The sequence below is a fragment of the Mesoplodon bidens genome (assembly GCF_964165515.1).
Source record: "Mesoplodon bidens genome assembly, chromosome: Y".
Taxonomy (NCBI): domain Eukaryota; kingdom Metazoa; phylum Chordata; class Mammalia; order Artiodactyla; family Ziphiidae; genus Mesoplodon; species Mesoplodon bidens.
The window spans coordinates 43,571,789-43,595,720 of NC_138180.1; the positions used below are offsets into that span (position 1 = coordinate 43,571,789).

At 35.4% G+C, this 23,932-nt stretch overlaps 1 pseudogene across 1 annotated transcript in view; it reads left to right on the forward strand.

The window, feature by feature from the left end:
• Positions 1-23,932, forward strand: part of LOC308609675 (ubiquitin-like modifier-activating enzyme 1) — a 44,569-nt pseudogene that overhangs the window by 9,972 nt on the left and 10,665 nt on the right. Inside the window, exons 2-6 of the transcript in view lie at positions 22,654-22,751; positions 22,838-22,984; positions 23,108-23,283; positions 23,403-23,507; positions 23,598-23,678. The product of the transcript in view is annotated as a ubiquitin-like modifier-activating enzyme 1 (transcript). The remainder of the gene's footprint in view (positions 1-22,653; positions 22,752-22,837; positions 22,985-23,107; positions 23,284-23,402; positions 23,508-23,597; positions 23,679-23,932) is intronic.

Consider the following 23,932-nt stretch of genomic DNA (forward strand, 5'->3'; position numbering starts at 1 on the left):
TGAATAGGATGTCTTATCTCCATTGTATATTCTTGCCACCTTTATCAAAAAGTAGGTGACCTTATGTTCATGGGTTTACCTCTGGGCTTTCTATCCTGTTCCGTTGATCTATATTTCGGTTTTTGTGCCAGTATCATACTATCTTGATTATTGTAGATTTGTAGTATAGTCTGAAGTCCTGGAGCCTGATTCATCCAGCTGTGTTTTTCTTTCTCAAGAGTTCTTTTGGTATTTAGTGTCTTTTTTTGTTTCCATACACACTGTGTAATTTTTTCTCCTAGTTCCCTGGAATATGCCATTGGTAATTTGATAATGATTGCATTGACTCTGTAGATTGCGTTAGGTCATATAGTCATTTTCACTATGTTGATTCCTACAACCCAAGAACATAATATATCTCTCCATCTCTTTGTATCCTCTTTCATTTATTTCATCAGCATCTTATAGGTTTCTGCATACAGGTCTTCTGTCTACCTTGGTATATTCGTTCCTATTCTATTTGTTGCAATGGTAAATGAGAGTGTTTCCTTAATTTCTCTTTCAGATTTTTCATCATTAGCCTATAGGAATCCCAGAGATTTCTGTGCATTAAAGTTGTATCCTGCTACTTTCCCAAAATCATTGATTAGCGCTAGGCATTTTCTGGTTACATCTTTAGGATTCTCTCTGTGTAGTATCAGGTCATCTGCAAAGAGTGACAACTTTAGAGTACCTCCCAGAACTTCTGCTGGCAGTGTCCTTGTCCATATGGTGAGCCACAACAGCCCCCCGCCTCTGCAGGAGACCCTCCAACATTAGCAGGGAAGTGTGGCCACGGCTGCCTTACCGGAGAGCGGGTCTTCCCTTGCCTTGCGAGCCCTGGGGTGGGGCTCATTTTACACCTGGTGTGGGGTTGGTGTGATCAGCTTCGCAGTCTGGAAGGCTTTAGGAGTTCACAGTATAAAAGACTTTCGAAGTAAAATGCAATCAATATTTCCAGCAATTCCCAAGAACTCTGAATCGGCTGTTGAATGGGAGGAAGCATTGAAATCCAAATGAGGTGAGCATGGTGGGTGAAGTCCAGAATGATTGATACGGGAAAAGCTGACTTTGGAGATGTCACAACAGCAAAGGGACTCGATGGATTTCTCCTCAGGAACACATGCAGATTGTTGAGTGAACCTGTGGGATGGATGGCATTCAGTGTCCTCATAGGAGGCCAACAGTCATTTCTGTGTGCTGTACTTTATTACACCTGATTTGGTTATGTTCATGTGGGGGGGGTGTTGGAGGGAGGGCAACGTTTTCCCAAAGTTAGGAAGACTATTTAAAAATATATGGGTACCTTCTCGATGTGAAGGAAATCCCAGGGGAAATACTTTTATGCCTGTAACAGTTGGAACCAAGTTTTTTACCTGAAAAAAAAATATAACGTATGATTAAAAATCTTTATAAACAGACTCCTAACAGCAGTAGTACCTCTAAGTCTAATTAAATAAGTTTCAGCAGCCTTTCTTGTCCGTATGTGGCTGTCAGAACTCGGAGGACTTGCTCCTGTTAGGCAGACTCCAAAGTGACGGGTTAATGGGTGAATCCTGTCCATCAGGCACTGGGTGTGGCTCTCTTGTCCTGAACACAGTCTTTGATTTGTATATGCCAGTCATTTACCTGACAGCCTCACCTTAGGCCTGTAAATTCTTAGACAAGAAGCCAGTAACAGATTATGATAACTTGAAAGGATAATCATGTGAAAATGATGATATTATGTGTATAAAATGTACTTTTTTGACAAGTTGGTTCTGGGTCCCTAAACACTGACTGACAGTTTATAGCTTTATTTCAGTTGTCAATATAAAAATAGTCCAATTATCACCTATCTTAACAAATATATATATATATATATATATATTTTTTTTTTTTTTTTTTTTTTTTTTTTTTGCTGTATGCGGGCCTCCCACTGTTGTGGCCTTTCCCGTTGCGGAGCACAGGCTCCGGACGCGCAGGCCCAGCGGCCATGGCTCACGGGCCCAGCCACTCCGCGGCATGTGGGATCTTCCCGGACCAGGGCACGAACCCGTGTCCCCTGCATCGGCAGGCGGACTCTCAACCACTGCGCCACCAGGGAAGCCCCTTAACAAATATTTTTAACCAAAAAGATACCTGAGAACTCAGTCTCAGGTAAATTAAATTTTAAGGAAAGTACTTTAACATGTCAGTATGACCAGAAAATTAACGTCTGGTTGAATATCATTGTGTATTTTCTTTATAATTGCTTAGGCTTTAATTAACAATCAGTTTTAAAAAGTACATTGAAATTTATCTGTTAAAATGAAACCCTTTAGTTTTAAGAAAAAAATTTAAATGAGATGTCAAGTGCCTAATGTAACATTTTTCTCTGGACTGTTACCCTATTAAAGCTGCTGTATTGTTAATTAAAAAAATAGTGTGACAACTTTAATTCTTCTTTTCCAATTTTGATTCCTTTTATTTCCTTGTCTTCTCGGATTGCTGTGGCTGAGACATCGAAAACTATGTTGAATAAGAGTTGAGAGGGTGGGCAACCTTGCCTTGTTCCTGATCTTAGTGAAAATAATTTCAGTTGTTCACCATTGAGAACGATGTTTGCTGTGGGTTTGTCATATAAGTCCTTTATTATGTGTAGGAATCTTCCCTCTATGCCTACTATGTGGAGGGTTTTTATCATAAACTGGTGTTGATTTTTTTCGAAAGCTTTCTCTGCATCTATTGAGATGATCATATGTGTTTTCTACTTCAATTTGTTAATATGGTGTATGACATTGGTTGCTTTGCATATATTGGAGAATCCTAGTATTCCTGGAATAAATCCCACTTGATCATGGTGTATTTTCCTTTTAATGTGCTGTTGGATTCCGTTTGCTACTATTTTGTTGAGAATTTTTGTATCTATATTCATCAGTAATATTGGCCTGCAGTTTTATTTATTCATTTATTTTTTTGATATTTTGTCTGCTTTTGGTATTAGTGATGGTGTCTCCATAGAATTAGTTTTTGATTTTTCCTCCCTCTGCTACATTTTGGAAGAGTTTTAGAAGGACAGGTGTTAAACACTCCAAGCCAGGAAGGACTGGCAGGACATCTTAAGTGATGAAGGAGAAAAACCTGCAAAGAAGATATATTTTTTTAAATATGTGAGATCACACCATGTTTGTTTTTATATGTCTGACTTACTTCTTAAGTGCTTCTTTCTTCGTCGTACTTCTTCTCAAAATCTCTTACTATTAGAGATGTTGATTTAACATAGTGCTCTCAAGGTGCAGCCATTTTGTTACAAAAGGCAGCATTTTCCTTCTACTATGCCTGAATATATTTTTATTGTGACACATTTTTTTCCGGCCACACAAAATACTTTTCTGTGCCACATTTTCTTTACCCATCTATTTAGCCTAAGTTTGTTGTTTCCTGTTATGGCATTTGAGAATGATGGTGCAGTGTACATGGGATGCAGGTGTCTTTATGATTTTGTGTGTTTCTTTCCTTTATAAAAATACCCAAAGTGTTTTTTCTGCATGATTTAGTAGTTCTAATTTTTAGCTTTTTGAGGAATCTTCAAACTGGTTTCTAGAGCGGCTATACCATTCAGCATTCCTAACAAGAATGTAGGAGGGTTCCCTTTTGTCATGCCTGCTATCTTCTCTTCTTTGATATTAGACAATCTAATAGATATTAGGTGATAATCCACTACAGAGGTTTAGCACTTTCCTAATATATGTTCGTCGTTAACCACTTATCAGGTACTTGTTTCTAATATTGTATGCTATTCTGTAGATTGCCTCTTAATTCTATTGATTGTTTCCTTTATTATATAGGAATGTTTCAGTTCAATTTCAATTCACTTAACTTTGGTTTTGTTGCCTGCTCTACTGCTGTCATAGCCAAGGAATTATTGCCAAGGCCAATCTCGAGAAGTTTGTTCCTTATCTTTTCTCAATGGATTTGAAACTTTTTGGTCTTATCTTTAAAGCAATTTCCCCTACACTTTTGAGATATAATTGACATATAACGTTGGTAGTTTTATGGTACACAGCATGATGATGAGATTTACATCTATGCTGTGAAATAATATGATAATAATGTTAGTTAATACTTCTATCACCTCACATAGTTACCAATTGTGTGTGTGTGCTGTAAGAAAACTGAAGATATACATTCCCAGTAACTTTTAAACATGCAATAAAGTATTGGTAACTAAGCCACTATCCTTTAACTTAGATCCCAAGAATTTACACATTTTATAACAGGAAATTTGTGCTCTTTGACAATGATCTCCCTGTTTCTCCCCACCTCACACCTATTAAATATATATAAACTCTCTTTGTGATGAACTCACCATTTAGATTTCATAAATAAGTGGGACCACACAGTTTGTCTTAATGTCTGATTGTTTCACTAAGCATAATGCCTGCAAGTTGATTTCATGTGGTCACAAATTGCGGGAATTTCTTTATATGACTGTATAATACCCATTGTGGTAACATATACATTTCTTAAGCCTTTTTATCATTGATAAACAGTTAGTGACAATGCCTTGCACATTTTAGATAAATATTTATACAGTGAACATGGGAGTGCAAATATCTCTGTAAGTTAACTGATTTCATTTCCTTCAAATATGTGTATTCAGAAATGGAATTGCTAGGTTATATGGTGGTATTATTTTTAGTATTTTGAGGAACATCCGTATCATTTTCCATAGTGGTTGTACTAAGATACATTCCCACCAAAAGTCTGTAAGTGTTCCCTGTGTTTTACATGTTTGACTACACTTTTCTCTCTTTTCCTTTTCATAAAAACCACCAGGAAATGTGTGAGTTGATATCTCATTGTGGTTTTATTTTGCATTTCTCTTACTATTACAGATATTGAGCCAATATTCATGTGTTGCTTGGTCATTTGTATGTCTCCTGTGTGGGGAATATATCTGCTAACATCTTCAGTCCGCGTTTTAATTAGATTTTTCGCTTTTTTTTAACTGAGAGTGTTTATGTTTCTACATTCTCCTGTAGCTTGCATGCTGTTGGCAAATATTTTCTCCCATTTCACAGGACAATTCCTATGTCTCCTGTTCAGTGCCTCTTCACTCTGTTCAAGTTTCTTTTAGTGCAGAGGCTTTTAAATTTAATGTTGTCACACATGTTGAATTTTCTTTTAGTTCCTTCTACTTTTGGTATCATACCCAAAAGAATCATTGCTGAGACAAATGTCTTGGAGATTTTTTTTCTGTTTAATTCTAGGGATTCTGTGATTTCTGCTCATGTTGTGTTAATTTTTGAATTGTCTAAGATGCATGTTCAATTTTATTGTTTTCCATGTGGATATCCAGTTTTTCCAACACCACTCACTGTAAAGCCTATTTTTACTCCATTATTTATTCTTGTCATCCTTGTCAAATGTTAGTTGACTGGACATGGCTGAGTTTATTTCTGTGCTCTCAGTCCTATTCTATTTGTCTATTGTCTGTTTTTATGCTAGTCTCACACTATTTTGATTTCTGTAACTTTGTATTATGGTTTGAAACCACGAAGTGAGTTTCATCCAGCTTTGTTTATCTTGCTGAAAATTGCTTTGTCTATTTTCAGGGTCCTTTCTTGTTTTGTACAATTTTTAGGACTCTTATTCTATTCTAGGAAAATTGCCATTGAAAAGTTGATTGGGATTCCATTGAAACTATAGACAGCTTGAGGTAGCATGAACATTTTAACAGTATACATTCTTTCAATTCAGAAACATGGGATAAGTTTCTATTCACTTGTTTCTTCTTCAGTTTTTGTGAATATCATATTTTTAGGTGTACAAATGTTTTTGTCTTCTTGCTTAAATGTATTCCTAAGATTTTATTGTTTTTGGTGCTGCTGTAAATGGAAGTGTTTTCTTTATTTTTCTGTCAGCTATTTTCTAGTTAGTGTATAGAAATGCAGCTAATTTTGTATTTTTATTTCATATCCAACAACATTACTGAATTCATTTATTAGTTCTAACAGTTTCACGGGGTTTTTTGTGGAGTCTTTAGGATTTCCTGCATACGTAATATGTCATCTTCAAACAGAGACATTTCTAATTCTTCCATTCCACTTTTGATCCCTTTTATTTCTTTTGCTTGCCTAAAGGTTCTGACTAGTGTTTCTAGTATTATGTTGAATAAGGGTGGTGAGAGTGGGCATTTTTTATTTGTTCCTGTCTTAGAGGAATGATTTTCAGCTTTACACCATGAATATGATGTTAGCTGGGACCTTGATAATATATGACCTTTATTACATTTAAAATGTTTCTTCTCTCCCCAGGTAGTTGAAAGCTTTAATCAAGAAAATTTAGAAAATTCTTTCAAACATATCTTCTGCATGCTATTCGTGTCATAAATTAAATTTATTGATTTAAAAACATTAACTGCCCTTGCACCCCCAGGAATTATCCCACCTTATCACGTTGAACATTTTATTGTGCTATTGAATTAGGTTTGCTAGAATTTTGTTGAGAATTTTTGCATCTATATATAAAAGGATATTAGCCTGTATGTTCTGTGGTTTTCGCTTGTTTGTTTGTATGTTTGTTTTGTTTTCTTTTGTATTGTGTTTCCCTTGTTATTTCCTTATCTGGCTTTGTTATTCAGGAAAATGTTGGTTATGTAAAATGAGTTTGGAAATGTTTCCTCTTTTGTAGTGATTTGGGAGAGTTTGGGAAGGACGGGCAATAAATCTTCATTAAATGTTCAGTAGAATTCACCAGTGAAACTAACTGATCCTGTGCTTCTCTTTGTTGGGAGAGTTTTGAATACTGCTTCAATTTCCTAAGTCATTATTTGTATGAGCAAGATTTTTTTTGTTTGTTTGTTTGTTTTTTGCTTCTTCATGGTTGTCTTGCTTCATTTTATATAGGAGTTGTTGGAGATTTATCCATTTGTGTGACCCGGTTTTTTATCATCCTTTATAATGATTTGTGTGCTATGATGTCAGTTGCAATTTCTCCTCTTTCAGTTAAAGTTTTATTTATTAAGCTCTTTTTTGCTCTTTGTTAGTCTAGCTAAAGCTTCTCAATTTTATTATCCTTTCCAAATGCCATCACTTGGATTCATTTTCTCCTAATTATCTGATATTCATTTTATTCATTTCCATTTGAATCTTTCTTACTTTTTCCTTTTATTCCTCGTGCTTAATTTGATCATTTTTCCTAATCCTTCAGGCATAAGTTTAAGTTGTTTATTTAAATCATTCCTTTCTCTTAATATAAGAATTTATGATTGCTAAAAATAATTCATTCTTTAGACTGATTTTTCTACGTTCCCAAAGTTTGGTTATATTGTAATTATTGTTTATCTGAAGGTAGTTTCAAGTTTCCCTTTTGAGTTCTTTCCTGACCCATAGGTTTTTCCAGTGTGTGCTGTATAATTCTACATATTAGTTTTTTTTCACTTTTTCTATTGTTATTGATTTCTATCTTCATAACATTATGATCAAAAATGTTGCTTAATGTGCTTTTGATCTTCTTAAATTTGTTAACGCTTGCTTTATATTCCACGACAGCATCTATCCTAGGGAATGCTCTATCTGAACTTAAGAATAATGTGGAATCTGATTCTGTTGGATGGAACTTCTATATAATTTTATTGGGTACATTCAGTGTCTTTATCAATATCCTAAGGTATAAAGTGAGACAATATAGTCCCTTACCATTATTAGTTTTACTGTTGTTTTCTCCTATCAGATCTGTTGATGGGTAATTTATATATTTGTTTAATCCTGCAACGTTCAGTACATATATATTTACAATTATTATAATCTCTTGATAAATTGATCTATTATCATTGTATACTGACCTTCTTTATCAATTGTGAACTATTTTGACTGAAAGTCTGTATTACCTGAGATTGGGGGAGTCAGTCCTGCTCTTGTTTGGAAACTGTTTGGACTATCAGTTTCTATTCCCTCTCCTTCAGCTTATGTGTGTCCTTAAAGTTAAAATTGCTCTTGTAGACAACATATTGTGTTTGTTAATCATTTATATGGTAATTTAATTGTTTTACAATGTTGTGTTAGCTTCTGTTGTATAACAAAATGAATCAGCTATAGGTATACATATATTCCCATAATCACTCCCTCTTGCATCTCCCTCCCACCCTCCCTATCCCACCAAGCTAGGTGGTCACAAAGCACTGAACGTATCTCCCTGTGCTATGCAGCTGCTTTCCACTAGCTATCTATTTTACATTTCGTAGTGTATATATGTACATACCACTCTCTCACTTCGTGCCAGCTTACCCTTTCCACTCCCCATGTTCTCAAGTCGATTCTCTACATCTGCATCTTTTTTCCTGTGCTGCTCCTACCTTCATCAGAAACTTTTTTTTAGATTCCATATATATGTGTTAGCAAAGTGTTTTTTCTTTTTCTCTTTCTGACTTCACACAGTATGACAGACTCTAAGTCTATCCACCTAACTGCAAATAGCTCAATTTAATTTCTCTTTATCTCTGAGTAATATTCCATTGTATATATATGCCACACCTTCTTTATTCATTCATGTGTCGATTGACACTTAGCTTTTTCCCTGTCCTGGCTATTGTAATTACACCTGTAATGAACTTTGTGGTCCATGACTTTTTGAATTATAGTTTTCTCAGGGTATATGCACAGTTGTGGGATTGTGGGGTCATATATTAGTTCTAGTTTTAGTTTCTTAATGACCACCATACTGTTCTCTATAGTGACTGTAACAATTTACATTCCCGTTAACAGTGCTGGAGGGTTTCCTATTCCCTACACTCTCTCAAGAATGTATAGTATATTGATTTTTTGATGACGGCTCCTCTGACTAGTGTGAGGTGATACCTCATTGTAGATTTGATTTATATTTCTATAATGATTCATGCTCAACATGAAAGGTTGAGCCAACTTTCATGTGTTTTATTGCAATCTGGGTATCATCTTTGGAGAAATGTCTATTTAGGTCTTCTGCCCATTTTTGGATGGTTTGTGTTTTTTGGTTTACAGCTGCATGAGCTGTGGGTAAATTTTGGAGATTAATCCTATTTCAGTTGCTTCATTTGCAAATATTTTCTCCCATTCTGAGGGTTGTTGTTTCGTGTTGTTTATAGTTTCCTTTCCTGTGAAAAATTTTTGTTTCACTATGTCCCATTACTTTAATTTTGTTTTTATTTCCATTTTTCTAGGAAGTGGGTCAAAAAGAATCTTGCTCTTATTTATGTCATAGAGTGTTCTGCCTATGTTTTCCTCTAAGTGTTTGATAGTGTCTCACCTTACATTTAGTCCTTTAATCGATTTGTGTTTATTTTTGTGTATGGCGTTAGGGAGCGTTCTAATTTCATTCTTGTACATGTAGCCATACAGTTTTCCCAGCACCACTTGTTGAAGAGGATGTCTTATCTCCATTGTATATTCTTCCCTCCTTTATCAAAAATAAGGTGACCATATATCTGTGGGTTTACCCCTGGGCTTTCTACTGTACTCCATTGATCTATATTTCTGTTTTTGTGCCAGTACCATACTGTCTTGATTACTGTAGCTTTTAGTATAGTCTGAAGTCCAGGAGCCCGATTCATCCAGCTCTGTTTTTCTTTCTCAAGATTGTTTTGGATATTCGGCATGTTTTTTTTTTGTTTTTTGTTTTTTGTGTTTTGTTTTTTTTTCCATACACACTGTGAATTTTTTTCTTCCAGTTCCCTCGAAAATGCCATTGGTATTTTGATAGGTATTGCATTGACTCTGTAGATTGCGTTATGTCATACAGTCATTTTCACTATGTTGATTCTTCAAACCCAAGAACATGGTATATATCTCCATCTCTTTGTATCCTCCTTCATTTCTTTCATCAGCATCTTATAGGTTTCTGCATACAGGTCTTTTGTCTACCTCGGTATGTTTCTTTCTATTCTATTTGTTGCAATGGTGAATGAGAGTGTTTCCTTAATTTCTCTTTCAGATTTTCCATCATTAGCCTGTTGGAATCCCAGAGATTTCTGTGCATTAATTTTGTATTGTGCTACTTTACCAAATTTATCGGTTAGCTCTATTCATCTTCTGGTAGCATCCTTAGGATACTCTATGTGTAGTATCAAGTCATCTGCAAAGAGTGACAGCTTTACTTCTTCTTTTCTGTTTTGGATTCCTTTTATTTCCTTTTCTTCTCTGATTGCTGTGTCTGAAACGCCCATATTTATGTGGAGAAAGAGCTGTGATGGTGGACAACCTTGTCTTGTTCCTGATCTTAATGAAAATACTTTCGGTTTTTCACCATTGAGGATGATGTTTGCTGTGGGTTTGTCATATATGGCCTTTATTATGTTGAGGAAACTCCCCTCTATGCTTACTATGTGGAGGGTTTTTATCATATATTGGGTTTGAATTTTCTCGAAAGTTTCCCTGCATCCATTGAGATGATCATATTGTTTTTCTCCTTCAATTGGTTAATATGAAGTATCACGTTGATTGATTTGCATATATTGAAGAATCCTTGTATTCCTGGAATAAACTCCACTTGATCATGGTGTATTATCCTTTTAATGTGCTGTTGGCTTCTGTTTGCTACCATTTTGTTGAGGATTTTTGCATCTATATTCATCAGTGATATTGGCCTGTAGTTTTCTTTTTTTTATTATATCTTTGCCTGGTTTTGGTATCAGGGTGATTGTGGCGCCATAGAATTAGTTTTGGAGTGTTCCTCCCTCTGCTATATTTTGGAAGAGATTGTGAAGGAGAGTTGTTAAACTCTCCAAGCCAGAAGGGACTGGCAGGATATATTTAAAGTGATGAAGGAGAAATACCTGCAACGAAGATTATTTTTTTTTTCCTATAAGTGAGATTACACCATTTTTGTTTTTATATGTCTGATTTACTTCTTAAGTACTTCTTACTTCTTATTTCATCATACTTCTTCTCAACATCTCTTACTATTAGAGATGTTGACTTAACATAGTGCCATTAAGGTGCACCCATTTTGTTACAAAAAGGCACCATTTCATTTCTAGTATTCCTGAATATATTTTTATTGTGCCACTTTTTTTTCCTGCCACACAAAATAACTTGCTGGGGCACATTTCCTTTATCCATCTATTCAGGCTAAGTGTGTAGTTATCCTGGTATGGCATTTGAGAATGATGGTGCAGTGTACATGGTATTCAGGTGTTTTTTAGAGTTGGCATTTTTCCTTCCATTTTATAAATAACCAAAGATTTTGTTCTTGATGATTTGGTAGTTCTAATTTTTGGTTTTATGAGGAACCTCCAAACTCTTTTCTAGAGTGGCTACACCAATCAGCATTCCCAACAAGAGTGTAAGGTGGTTCCCTTTTGTCATGCCTGCTGTCTTCTCTTTTTTGATAATAGCCAATCTAACAGATATGAGGTGATATCCCACTACTGAGGTTTTGCACTTTCCTTATGTATGTTGGATATTAGCCACTTCTAAGGTACGTATTTGTAAATATTTTATACTATTCTATAGATTGCCGGTTAATTCTGTTGATTGTTTCCTTTATTATGTAGGAATGTTTCAGGTCAATTTCACTTCACTTAACTTTTGATTTTGTTGCCTTCTCTCCTGCTGTCATTGTCAAGAAATTATTGCCAAGGCCAATCTTGAGAAGTTTGTTCCTTATCTTTACTCAAAGTCTTTGAAACATTTAGGTCCTATTTTAATACATTTTCCCCAACATTATTGAGATATAATTGACATATAACCTTGGTAATTATAAGGTACACAGCATGATGATTAGACTTACATCTATGTTGTGAAATAATGTGATAATAATGTTAGTTAATACTTCTATCACCTCACATAGTTACCATTTTTGTGTGTGTGCTGTAAGAACATTTAAGATCTACTTTCCTTGTAACCTTGAAATATGCAATAAAGTGTTGGTAACTAAGTTACTATGCTGTAACTTAGATCCCAAGAATCTACATATTTTATACCAGGACATTTGTACTCTTTGACTCTCATCTCCTTATTTTTCCCAAACCCACACCTATTAAATACATATCAACTCTCTGTTTTGATGACCTCTGCCATTTAGATTTAATAAATAAGTGGGACCACACAGTTTGTCTTTATGTCTCTGATTGTTTCACTAAGCATAATGCCCACAAGTTGATTTCATGTGGTCACAAATTGCAGGATTTTCTTTATATGGCTGTATAATATCCATTGTGGTAATATATACAGTTCTTAATCCGTTTATTCATTGATAAACAGTTAGTGTCTATGCCTTGCATATTTTGGTAAATATTAATACAGTGAACATGGGAGTTCAAATATCTCAGTAAAGTAACTGATTTCATTTCCTTCAAATATGTATATTCAGAAATGGAATTGCTAGGTTATATGGTGGTATTATTTTTAGTACTTTGAGGAACATCCTAATTATTTTATGTAGTGGTTGTACTAAGGTATATTCCCACCAACAGTCTGTAAGTTTTCCCAGTTTTCTACATGCTTGACTACACTTTTCTGTCTTTTCTTTTTCATAATAACCACTAGGAAATGTGTGAGTTGACATCTCTTTGGGGTTTTATTTTGCATTTCTCTTACTATTACAGATGTTGAGCAAATGTTCATGTGTCTCTTGGTCATTTGTAGGTCTCCTATGAAGGTAGTATATCTGCTAAAGTGTTCAGCCCACGTTTTAATTAGATTATTCAGCTTTTTTTTTAATTGAATCCTTTTATGTTTGGACATTAGTCCCGTAGCAGGCATGTTGTTGGCAAATCTTTTCTCCCATTCCATAGGAGAATTCTTATGCCTCCTGTTCAATGTCTCTTCACTCTGTTCAAGTTTCTTTTTGTGCAGAGGCTTTTAAATTTGATGTTGTCACACATGTTGAATTTTCCTTTTGTTCCTTCTACTTTTGGTATCATACCCAAAAGAATCATTGCTGAGACAAATGCCTTGGAGATTATTTTCTGTTTAATTCTAGGCATGTTGTGATTTCTGTTCATGTTGTGTTAATTTTTGAATCGTCTAAGATGGGTGTTCAATTTTATTCTTTTCTGTGTGGATATCCCGTTTTTCCAACACCACTCAGTGTAAAGTCTATTTTTACTCCATTGTTTATTCTTGTCGTCCTTGTCAAATGTTAGTTGACTGGACATGGCTGAGTTTATTTCTGGGCTGTCAGTCCTATTCTATTGGTCTATTGTCTTTTTTTCTGCTAATTTCACACTATTTCGATTACCATAACTTTGTATAATAGTTTGAAACCAGAAAGTGAGTTGCAACCAGCTTTGTTTATCTTGCTGAAAATTGTTTTGGCTATTTTCAGGTTCCTTTGTTGTTTTGTACAATTTTTAGGATTGTTATTCTATTTCTAGGAAAATTGCCATTGAAAATTTATTGGGTTTCAAATGAAACTATAGATGGCTTTAGGTAGCGTGAACATTTGTACAGTATTCATTCTTTCAATTCAGAAGCATGGGATAAGTTTCTATTCACTTGTGTCTTCTTCAGTTTTTGTAAATGTCATATTTTTAGGTGTACAGATGTTTTTGTCTCCTTGCTTAAATGTAGTCCTAACATTTTATTGTTTTTGGTACTGCCGTAAATGGAAGTGTTTTCTTTATTTTTGTGTCTGCTATTTTCTTGTTAGTGTATACACATGCAACTAATTTGGTATTTTTGTTTCACAGCCAACAACATTACTGAATTTGTTTATTAGTTCTAACGATTTCATGCGGTTTTTGGTGGAGACTTTAGGATTTCCTTCATACAGCATATTTTATCTTCCAACAGAAACATTTTTACTTCTTCCTTTCCACTTTTGATCCCTTTCTTTTCTTTTCTTGCTTAATGCTTCTGGCTAGGTATTCTAATATTATGTTGAATAGGAGTGGTGATAGTGGGCATTTTTTATTTGTTCCTGTCTGAGAGGAAAAGTTTTCAGCTCTTCACCATGAATATGATGTTAGCTGTGGGCTTGTTAATATATGACCTTTATTACATTTAAAATGTTTCTTCGCTACACAGTTAGTTGAGAGCTTTAATCAAGAAAGTCTAAAAAATACTTTCAAACATTTCTTCTGCATGCTGTTCCTGTGATTAATTAAAAGTATTGATTTTAATATTTTAACTACCCTTACATCCTTAGGAGTTATCCCACCTTATCATGTTGATCCTTTTAGTGTGCTATTGAATTTGGTTTGCTAGAATTTTCTTGAGAATTTTTCGATCAATATGTACAAGTATATTGGCCTGTAAGTTCTGCGTTTTTTGTTTGTTTTGTTTTGTGATTCCCTTGTTATATCTTTATCTGGCTTTGTTAATCAGATAAATGCTGGTTTTATAAAATGAGTTTGGAAATGTTTCCTCTTTTTTAGTTATTTGGTAGGGTTGGGAAGGCCTGGCAATAAATCTTCATTAAATGTTCAGTAGAATTCACCCATGAAATGATCTGATCCTCGACTTCTCTTTGTTTGGAGAGTTTTGAATACTGAATCAATTTTCTAATTCATCATTTGTATGATCAAGACATACTTTTTTTTTTGTCTTCTTCGTGATGGTCTTGCAACATGGTACATTAGAGTTAGTGGAGATTTATACATTTGTGTGACCCTGTTTTTTAGCTTTCTTTATTATTATTTGTATGCTATGGTGTCAGACACAATTTCTCCTCTTTCAATTAAAGTTTTATTTATTAAGTTCTTTTTTCTCTTCATTAGTCTAGCTAAAGATTTGTCAATTTTTTTATGCTTTACAAATACCAGCTTTTGGATTCAGTTTTTAAATAATTATATGATTATTGTTTATTCATTTCCATTTGAAAATTTCATATTTCTTCCTTTCATTCTTGGAAATTAATTTGTTCCTTTTCCCTAGGCCTTAATGTATAAGGATATGTCGTTTATTTAAGATCATTCTTTTCTCTTAATAAAAGAAGTTATGAATGCTAAAACTTCACTCTTTAGATTGATTATGCTACATCCCCAAAGTTTTGGTATGTTGTCATTTTTGTTTATGTGAAGGTAGTTTCAGATTTCCCTTTTGACTTCTTCCTTGACCCATAGATTTTTCCAGTGTGTGCTGTTTAATTTTACATATTAGGAATTTTTCACTTTTTCTCTTGTTACTGATTTCTAGCTTCATAACGTTATGATAAAACAGGATGCTCAAAGTGGTTTTGATCTTCTTAAATTTGTTAAGGCTTGCTTTATGTACCAAGGCAGTGACTATCAGGGGGAATGTTCCATCAGCACTTAAGAAGCATGTGGATTCTGGTTCTGATGAATGGAAGTTCTCTATAAGTTTATTAGGTACCTTCTGTGTCTTTATTAATTTTCTAAGGTAGAAAGTGGGATAATATAGTTCCTTAGTATTATTATTTTTACTGTTGTTTTCTCCTATCAGATCTCTTAATGGTTGATTTAAATATTTGTTTAATCATGCAACATTCAGTACATATATATTTACAATTATTATAACCTCTTGATAAATTGATCCATTATTATTTTATACTGACCTTATTTACTGTGACTGAAAGTCTGTATTAAATGAGATTGGGAGAGCCAGTCCTGCTCTTGTTTGGAAAGTGTTTGCACTATCAGTTTGTATTCCCACACCTTTAGCTTATGTGTGTCCTTAAAGTTAAAATGGCTCTTATAGACAGCATATTCCTTTTTTTTAACACCTATATCGGAGTATAATTGCTTTACAGTATTGCATTAAGTTCTGCTGTATATCAAAGTGAATCAGCTATAGATATACATATATTACCTTATCCACTCCCTATTGCATTTTCCTCACACCATCCCTATCTCACCCAGCTAGGTGGTCACAAAGCACTGAACTTATCTCCCTGTGTTATGCAGCTGCTTTCCACTAGCTATCCATTTTACATTTGGTAGTGTATGTACGTCTATATGACTATCTCACTTCGTGCCAGCTTATCCTTGCCCCTGCAAGTGTTATCAAGTCGATTCTCTACATCTACATCTTTATTCCTCTCCTGCCCCTACGTTCATCAGAACCTTTTTATTTTCTGATTTCGTACATAAGTCTTAGCAAAGTTTTTTCTTTTTTCTTTCTGATTTACTTCACGAAATATGGCAGACTCTAAGTCCATCCAACTAACCACAAAGAGCTCAAATTCATTTCTATTTATGTGTGAGTAATATTCCATTATATATATATATGCCACACATTCTTTATCCATTCTTCTGTCCATGGACACTTAAGTTGCTTCCATGTCCTGGCTATTGTAAATAGACCTGTAATGAACTTTGTGTTCCATGACTCCTTTAGAATTATGGTTTTCTCAGGGTATAAGCACAGTAGTGGGATTGCTGGGTCATATGCTATTTCTAGTAGTAGTTTCTTATGACCTCCATACTTTTCTCCGTAGTGACTGTAACAATTTACATTCCAAACAACAGTGCCAGAAATTTCCCTTTTCTTCACACCCTCTACAGAATTTATTGTTTGTACCGTTTTTGTTGATGGTCATTCTGACTAATGTGTGGTGATACCTCAGTGTAGATTTGATTTACATTTCTTTAATGATTCATGATATTGGGCAACCTTTCATGTGTTTTATGGCAATCTGTATATCATCCTTGGAGAACTGTATAGTTAGATCTTCTGCTCATTTTTGGATTGTTGTTTGTGTTTTTGGTTTGGAGCTGCATGACCTGTTGGTAAAATTTGGAGATTAATCATTTTTCAGTTGCTTCATTTGCAAATATGTTCTCCTATTCTCAGGGTTGACTTTTGGTCTTGTTTATGGTTTCCTTTGCTGTGCAAAAGCTTTTAAATTTCACTAGGTCCCATTTGTTTATTTTTGTTTTTACTTCCATTTCTCTAGGAGGTGGGTCAAAAAGAATCTTGCTGTGATTTATGTCATAGAGTGTTCTGCCTAAGTTTTCCTCTAATTGTTTGGTCATGTCTGACTTTACATTTAGGACTTTAATCCATTTGTGTTTATTTTTGCGTATGGTGTTAGTGAGTGTTTTAATTTCATTCTTGGACATGTATCCGTCCAGTTTTCCAAGCACCACTTGTTGAAGAGGATGTCTTATCTCCATTGTATATGCTTGCCTGCTTTGTCAAAAATAAGATGACTATATGTGAGTGGGTTTATCTCTGGGCTTTCTATACTGTTACATTGATGTATATTTCTGTTTTTCTGTCAGTACCATACTGTGTTGAGGACTGTAACTTTGTAGTATAGTCTGAAGTGCAGGAGCCTGATTCATCCATATCCGTTTTTCTTTCTCAAGTTTGTTTTCGTTATTCGGTGTCTTTTTATTTCCATACACATTGTGCAATATTTTCTTCTGATTCCCTGGAAAATGCGATTGATAGTTTGATAGGCATTGCATTGAATCTGTAGATTGATTTGGGTAATATAGTCATTTTTGCAATGTTGATTCTTCCAAGCCAAGGACATGACATATCTCTCCATCTGTATCACCTTTCATTTCTTTCATCAGCATCTTATAGTGTTCTGCATACAACTCTTTTCTCTCCCCGGGTATGTTTATTCCTATTCTTTTTGTTGCAATGGTAAATAAGAGTGTTTCATGAGTCAAGAGGAGTTCAAGTTGTCTAAAAGCCTACATGTCATTTGTAGAAAGGATCTAAACTTCAGGTATACCCTGAGGTATGTCTTTGCATCTATGGCCCATGGTGCCATTTAGGGGATGTCTATTCTGGAGGGGACCTATAGAGGTGGTGTTTAGGGACTGAGGGGAGGGATTTGGATGTCTCTTTGGGGGCATATCATTTTGCGCCAGGGCTTAGGAATATTTGGCAGATGGTCATTGGTGGCCATGTTTCGATAGCACATGGTATTTGCAATGTTCTCCAAAGGGAGGTGGATTTGGGTAAAATTGGAGATTTCTAATCAAGGCAGGATTTGAGGAATATTGTTTAAGTAAGGGTCCTAGTACAAGTGTTGGGATCTTGCCAGAATGACTTTTGTGACCCAAGTTCCATTATAGGGTCCTCCAAGCATTTGGTGATCTGTGTCAATAAGATTCGATTCATCGGAAATCACTTTTCTCGTAAAGATAGTCTTCAAGTCAGGCTAAGAAAGGATACTGGAGATAGTCAACTGGGATCTGGAGAGAAACAGGGTACCATTAGGACTTCATTTTCTATAGTTTTACTACCATTCATGAACATATGGCGCCCTTCTTGTCAGGAATGGAGAAAGAACAGTTGTGCTGCTGGGACACAGATATTATCATGCAAAATTACATGCATTGGTTATTCATGAGGGAAAGTATAGTCCCAATTTAGAGAGGCTCTATTTAGGACAGATGCACATCTATCATGAAGAGTATGGCCTTTGCTCATTCATGTACATAAACTATGTATAATTTTCCCTAACGGGTTACAGAGTTGTGAGCCTTGTGTCTAGCGAAGAAGTACATACTTCTGTATATGAGGAAGGGAAAGCCTTCTGGTCCAGTATGTCAGTTACCTGAAAAGTTTCTAAATGAAAAATCCAGCATTGTTCTCTCCCAGCTGTGTGATCACAGGCAATTTCTTTTCAGCATCCATTGGTGGTATGAAGGTGATGATAAGAAGAACAGCAAATACTTACATGGTCTTTACAGTGTGGTGAATGTAAGTCTTTATCAGGTGTCATAATACACCAGGTAATTTAATAGTATTCCAGCTACTAATGTTAATTAGGTAGGATGTACTCTGTGTCACACTCTTTTTTATGCCCTTTATTCATATTTAGTCATTTAAACTCTACCAATGGGGAAAGGTACAATCATTATCCTCATTTTATAGATGGCCCAGAGAAGTGAGGTCCCTGTCTTCAGGTCACACAGCTGATAATCATGGAAAGAATTACTGTAAGGGTCCAACACTTCTCTTGTGCCAACTGCGGGCTGGAACACGAAAGGATCATTGTTTCTTCCTCAGAAAGGACAGCTAATGAGTTATGTCAGAAGATGATAGTGTAAGGCCCTCCAAAAATTCTTTACATTACAAACCTACAAAGTTGTCAGACTCAACTTTTTCAGAACTCTGGAAATTGACAAAATTTCACAGGAACTAGGGAAGTATTTACGTGTTTAAAAATGACTGAATCTTGGTAAGATCAGCAAGCTCTAGAGACTTTAAGTGGTCACAATCCCATCCTCCTTTTTTCCAGCTTAATAATAGTACATATTGAAAGAGTATGCATTCCTTTTGCATCCGAGTAGCCACCAGAAGGAGAAGAACAAAGTGAGAATTCTTTCAGAACCTCATCTCCAAAGATTTATCATTATCTGATGTGACTGAGATGTTCCTTGGAATTCTGCATTTGCAAGACTGTCTATATTTGACATAATTTGGAGGTCACCCAGTGCAAATGTACTTTAACCTGGGGAGTTGTCAAAATAAGTATGGGGGCAGAAAGAACGTTTTAAGAATTAATGCCAAGAAACATCCCAAATTTGATGCAAAACATCATTATACAGATTCGCCCAGCTAAACAAACTCAAAGCAGGTTAAACTCAAAGAGATCCATAGCAACACATATCATAAACTACTGAAAGCCAAAAACCAAGAGAGAATTGTGAAAGCACGGTGTAGCAACCCATGACATGTAAGAGATTCTCAATTAAGCCACAAAAAAAAAAGACTACTCATCAGACAACATGCAGGGCAGAAAACACTTCGATTCATTCATAGTGCTAAAAGAAAAAAAAAAAACAAAAACTGTCAACCAAGAATTTTATATGCAGCAAGACCATCTTTTGAAACTGAGGACAGGATTAGGACAATTCCAGATAATCACAAAACGGAGAGGATGTATTGCTAACTATCTGCCCTACAAGATGAGATAATTCTTGGAGAGAGTCCAAACTAAAATGAAAGACACTTTGATGATAACTCAAATCCAGAGAAAGAAAGAACATCAGTAAAAGTAATTATATAGGTAAATATAGAGGATAATTTAAACGATTTTTTTGTTTTTATGATTGTAGTCTGAATAATAGTCCCCCAATATGCCCACATTTTAATCCCCAGGACATGTATGTTATTTTATGCAGAAAACTTTGCATATATGATTATATTAGAGTCTTCAGATGGGAAATTTTCTTGGGTTACCTTGGGTGGATCTAATCAAAATGCTTCTTATAAGAGGAATGAAGGAGATGTCGGTGACAGAGGACAAGTTAACGTGATGACAGAAGTACATAATGAACTGATGTATTTGAAGGTAGTAGAAGGGGTTACTAGACTAGGAATACTAGCAACCACTAAGCAAAAAAAAAAAAAAAAAAAAAAAAAGGGCAAGGAAATACATTCTCCCAGCAGAGCCTCCAGATGGACCCAATCCTGCCAACATATTGACTTTAGCCCAGTAAAATGGATTTGGGACTTGTAACATGTAGTATTTTAAGAGAACAATTTGTAAAGTTTTAAACAATTTAATTCCTGAAAATGTGTTAAAGCAACAATAGTAAACAAATGCAGTTACTTTTTTCTCTTACCTGATTTAAAGCATTACTCCACAGGAAAAAAAAATTAATTGGTGCTGATGTAAAAAGTGTATAAAGATGTAATTTATGATAAGAACAACACAAGAAAAAGGATAAACTAGATAAAAGAAAAAATTCATATTTTGAAATTAAGTTGGTATTAATGTGAACTTGGTTGTTAGAAACTGTCAGTTTACTTTATAACAACCTAACTCCAGAGCAACCACTAATAAAATGGCTCTAAAATGTATATAGTAAAAGAAATAACAAATAACCATAAAATTGGTACACTAGAAGATGTTCAATTAAAAAGCAGATTGTCAGTATGGATTTTTTAAAAACATGACCACCTATATGTTGTTAAAGAGACAAATCTTAGTGTGAAACAAATAGATTTTAAGTAAAATGTTGCAAAGATAAGTCTCATGCCAAGAAAACTCGAAAGAGAGTTATAGTGACTATACTAACAACAGACAAAACAGATTTTAAATAAAAAAATGAGACAAAGGACAGTATATATTACTGTATTATTATATTAGATTAATAATATATTATTGATAAAAGGGTAAATCTGTTGAAATACACAAGAATTATAAACAAATGCTCACCTAACAAAAAAGTTCCAGATACCTGAATCAAAAACTTACAAAATTTGAGAGAGAGATAAATAGGTTCAACAGCATATCCAAATGAATGACAAAACATATGATCACCAAGGGAAGAGAAGACCTAAACAAAACTATGATATAAACCGAGTGCACTTAACAGACATGTACACAACATTCCTCCCAAGAACAGAAGAATACAATTTCCTTTCACTTGAACTAGGAATGTTCTCCAGGATAGACTTCACGTTAGGCCATAAAACAAGTGTCAATAATTTAAATCACACCAAATTGTTCTCTGACCACAAAGGAAAGAATAATGGGCATCAGTAATAGGAGGAACATGTGAAAACTTGTAAATATGTGGAAATTAAACAATGCATTCCTAAGTAATAAAAGAGTCAAACAGTGTCCAAGAGATATTAGAAAATACTCTGAAGTGAATGAAAATGTAAACACAACGTACCAAAACATGGGATTCGGAAAAAACAGAGCACAGAGGAATATATATATATATATATATATATATATATATATATATATAATACATTATATACATTTGTATAGTTTTCTCCATGTCTCTTCTGCAGTTTATTAAGTATTTATTAAATATGGGTTTATAGTTTGATGAAATTGGGAAAATTTCTGCCCACATGTTTTTTGAAAATATTACTTTCGGAGCTCACTGCCATATCATTATCTCTTTCCAGAACTCCAATTACATGAGTATTAAGGCACTTGACTTGTTTGACTTTCCCCACACACACACACCTTTTGTATTTTGCATAGTTTCTTCTACTTTGTTAAACTTCCTAATTTTTTCTTGTGTGTTAATTTGTTAATCACATCTGTTATGTAAAATCACAGGTCAAGAACATTAAAACATCTATTATAAATATATTTCACATGTCAAAGAAATTCCCAAGAAAGGGGTGGGCCAAAAGAGTTTTTGAAGAAATAATGGACAAAAAATTTACAAATTTAATGAAAACTAAAGCCACAGATGTTGCTGGTAAGTTTCTGGTAAGTGTTGATGGATGGAAGGTAATTGTGAATGTTAGCGTTTTGGAGTTGTGTTTTGTGTTCCTTTAATATTTTTGAGTCTGTTCTAGAGAAATTATGTAGTTGCCATCTGATCCTTTCAGGCCTTACTTCTTTTTCTCTAGAGTGGCATTTAGGCATAGAATACCTGTGTTGTCTGAAGAAATCAGCATTGTGTTTTCGTTTTTGATTTTGTTTTATGATGTACGATACATTATTTTTATTTCTTAATTGAAGTATAGTTGATTTAAAAATTAGTTACTTTTTGCTTTACAGCAAAGTAACTCAGTTATCTATATATACATTCTTTTTCATATTCTATTCCATGATGGTTTATCTCAGGATACTGAATAGATTTCTGTGTGCTCTACAGTAGGACCCTGTTGTTTACCCATTCTATATATAATAGCTTATATCTGTTAACTCCAAACTCCCACTGTATGGGGGAGGGTGTTAGGTGAGGAAGAAGGTGGGAGGTTTTCATATTCCTGTTTTGATAGTGCTGTTGATCTTGGGAGGGAATGAATTGACAGATAACCCTTCATTCTTTTCATCCCCCAGGTCCCTACACCTTTAGTATCTGTGATACCTCCAATTTCTCTGACTACATCTGTGGAGGCATTGTCAGTCAAGTCAAAGTAACTAAGAGGATAAGCTTTGTGACTATGAGCAGGAGGGTGTGTTGTAGGGTTCCAGGCATCTCCACGATTTTACTTTTTTGGTTCTGATATCTTGTTCTTCACAGAAAACCTTGCCTACTTCACAGGCAGAGCCGGACTTTGTGATAACAAATTTTGTCAAGTATTCTCGCCCTCCTCAGCTACAAATTGGCTTCCAGGTCCTGCACCAGTTCCGTGCCCAGCATGGTCAGCCCTCTCGGCCCCACAATGAGGTAGATGGGTGGGCAAGCCAACCAGGTCCTTGAACCAAAGCTGCTCTATGCCTTTTCATCTACTTAGTTTTTCTACCTCTCCCTCTCCCCACAGTGGTGTGATTGTTCTTTTACTCCTTCCAGGAGGATGCAACAGAACTGGTGACCCTAGCACAGGCTTGAATTCTCAAGCTCTGCCAGCAGTGCAGCAAAACAGTCTGGATGAAGACCTCATCCAGAAGCCGGCTTATATGGCCCCTGGGGATCTGGCACCCATCAACTCCTTCACTGGTTGTGTGGCTGCCCAGGAGTTTATGAAGGTCAGCGTGAGTGGAGACGGACAGTGCTGGGCCTGGGCCAGGTTCCTTTCCAGCCCTGCTGCTTGCTTTCCAGCTCTGATTAACCAGCGATCACATTCTCTTTCTAACCGACTCCTCAGGGCTGCTCTGGAAAGTTTATGCCTGTTATACAGTAGCTGTACTTTGATGCCATTGAGTGTCTCCCTGTGGAAAAAGAGGCCTTCACAGAGGACACGTGCCTTCCAGTATGTGATTTGGGCCCATGGAGAAGACATTATTGTGGATCTTTTTAACGTGGCTTTACCCTAACCCTCTCTTCCCTTCACATGACTCAGTGCCAGAACCATTATGATGGGCAGGTGGCTGTATTTGGCTCTGACCTGCAAGAGAAGCTGGGTAAGCAGAGATACTTCTTGGTGAGAGAACCTTGTGGTCAAAAGCTACCTTTAGGTCCCCTAGGCTCTGGCCACCTCTTCTGGAGTCTCCTCGTGGTGTACAAGGGATGGTGTTGGCTTGTACCCTCATCTCATCCCTCTTCCATTTTCTTCGCACCAGGTCCTTTATATCCTGGTCTTGTGCCTCTTTCCTTAGAGGACCATGGATTTTTATGGCACTGTGACTTAAATATGCAGTCATAGATCCTCTTACACTCTCTTGCCATCTGCAGGGG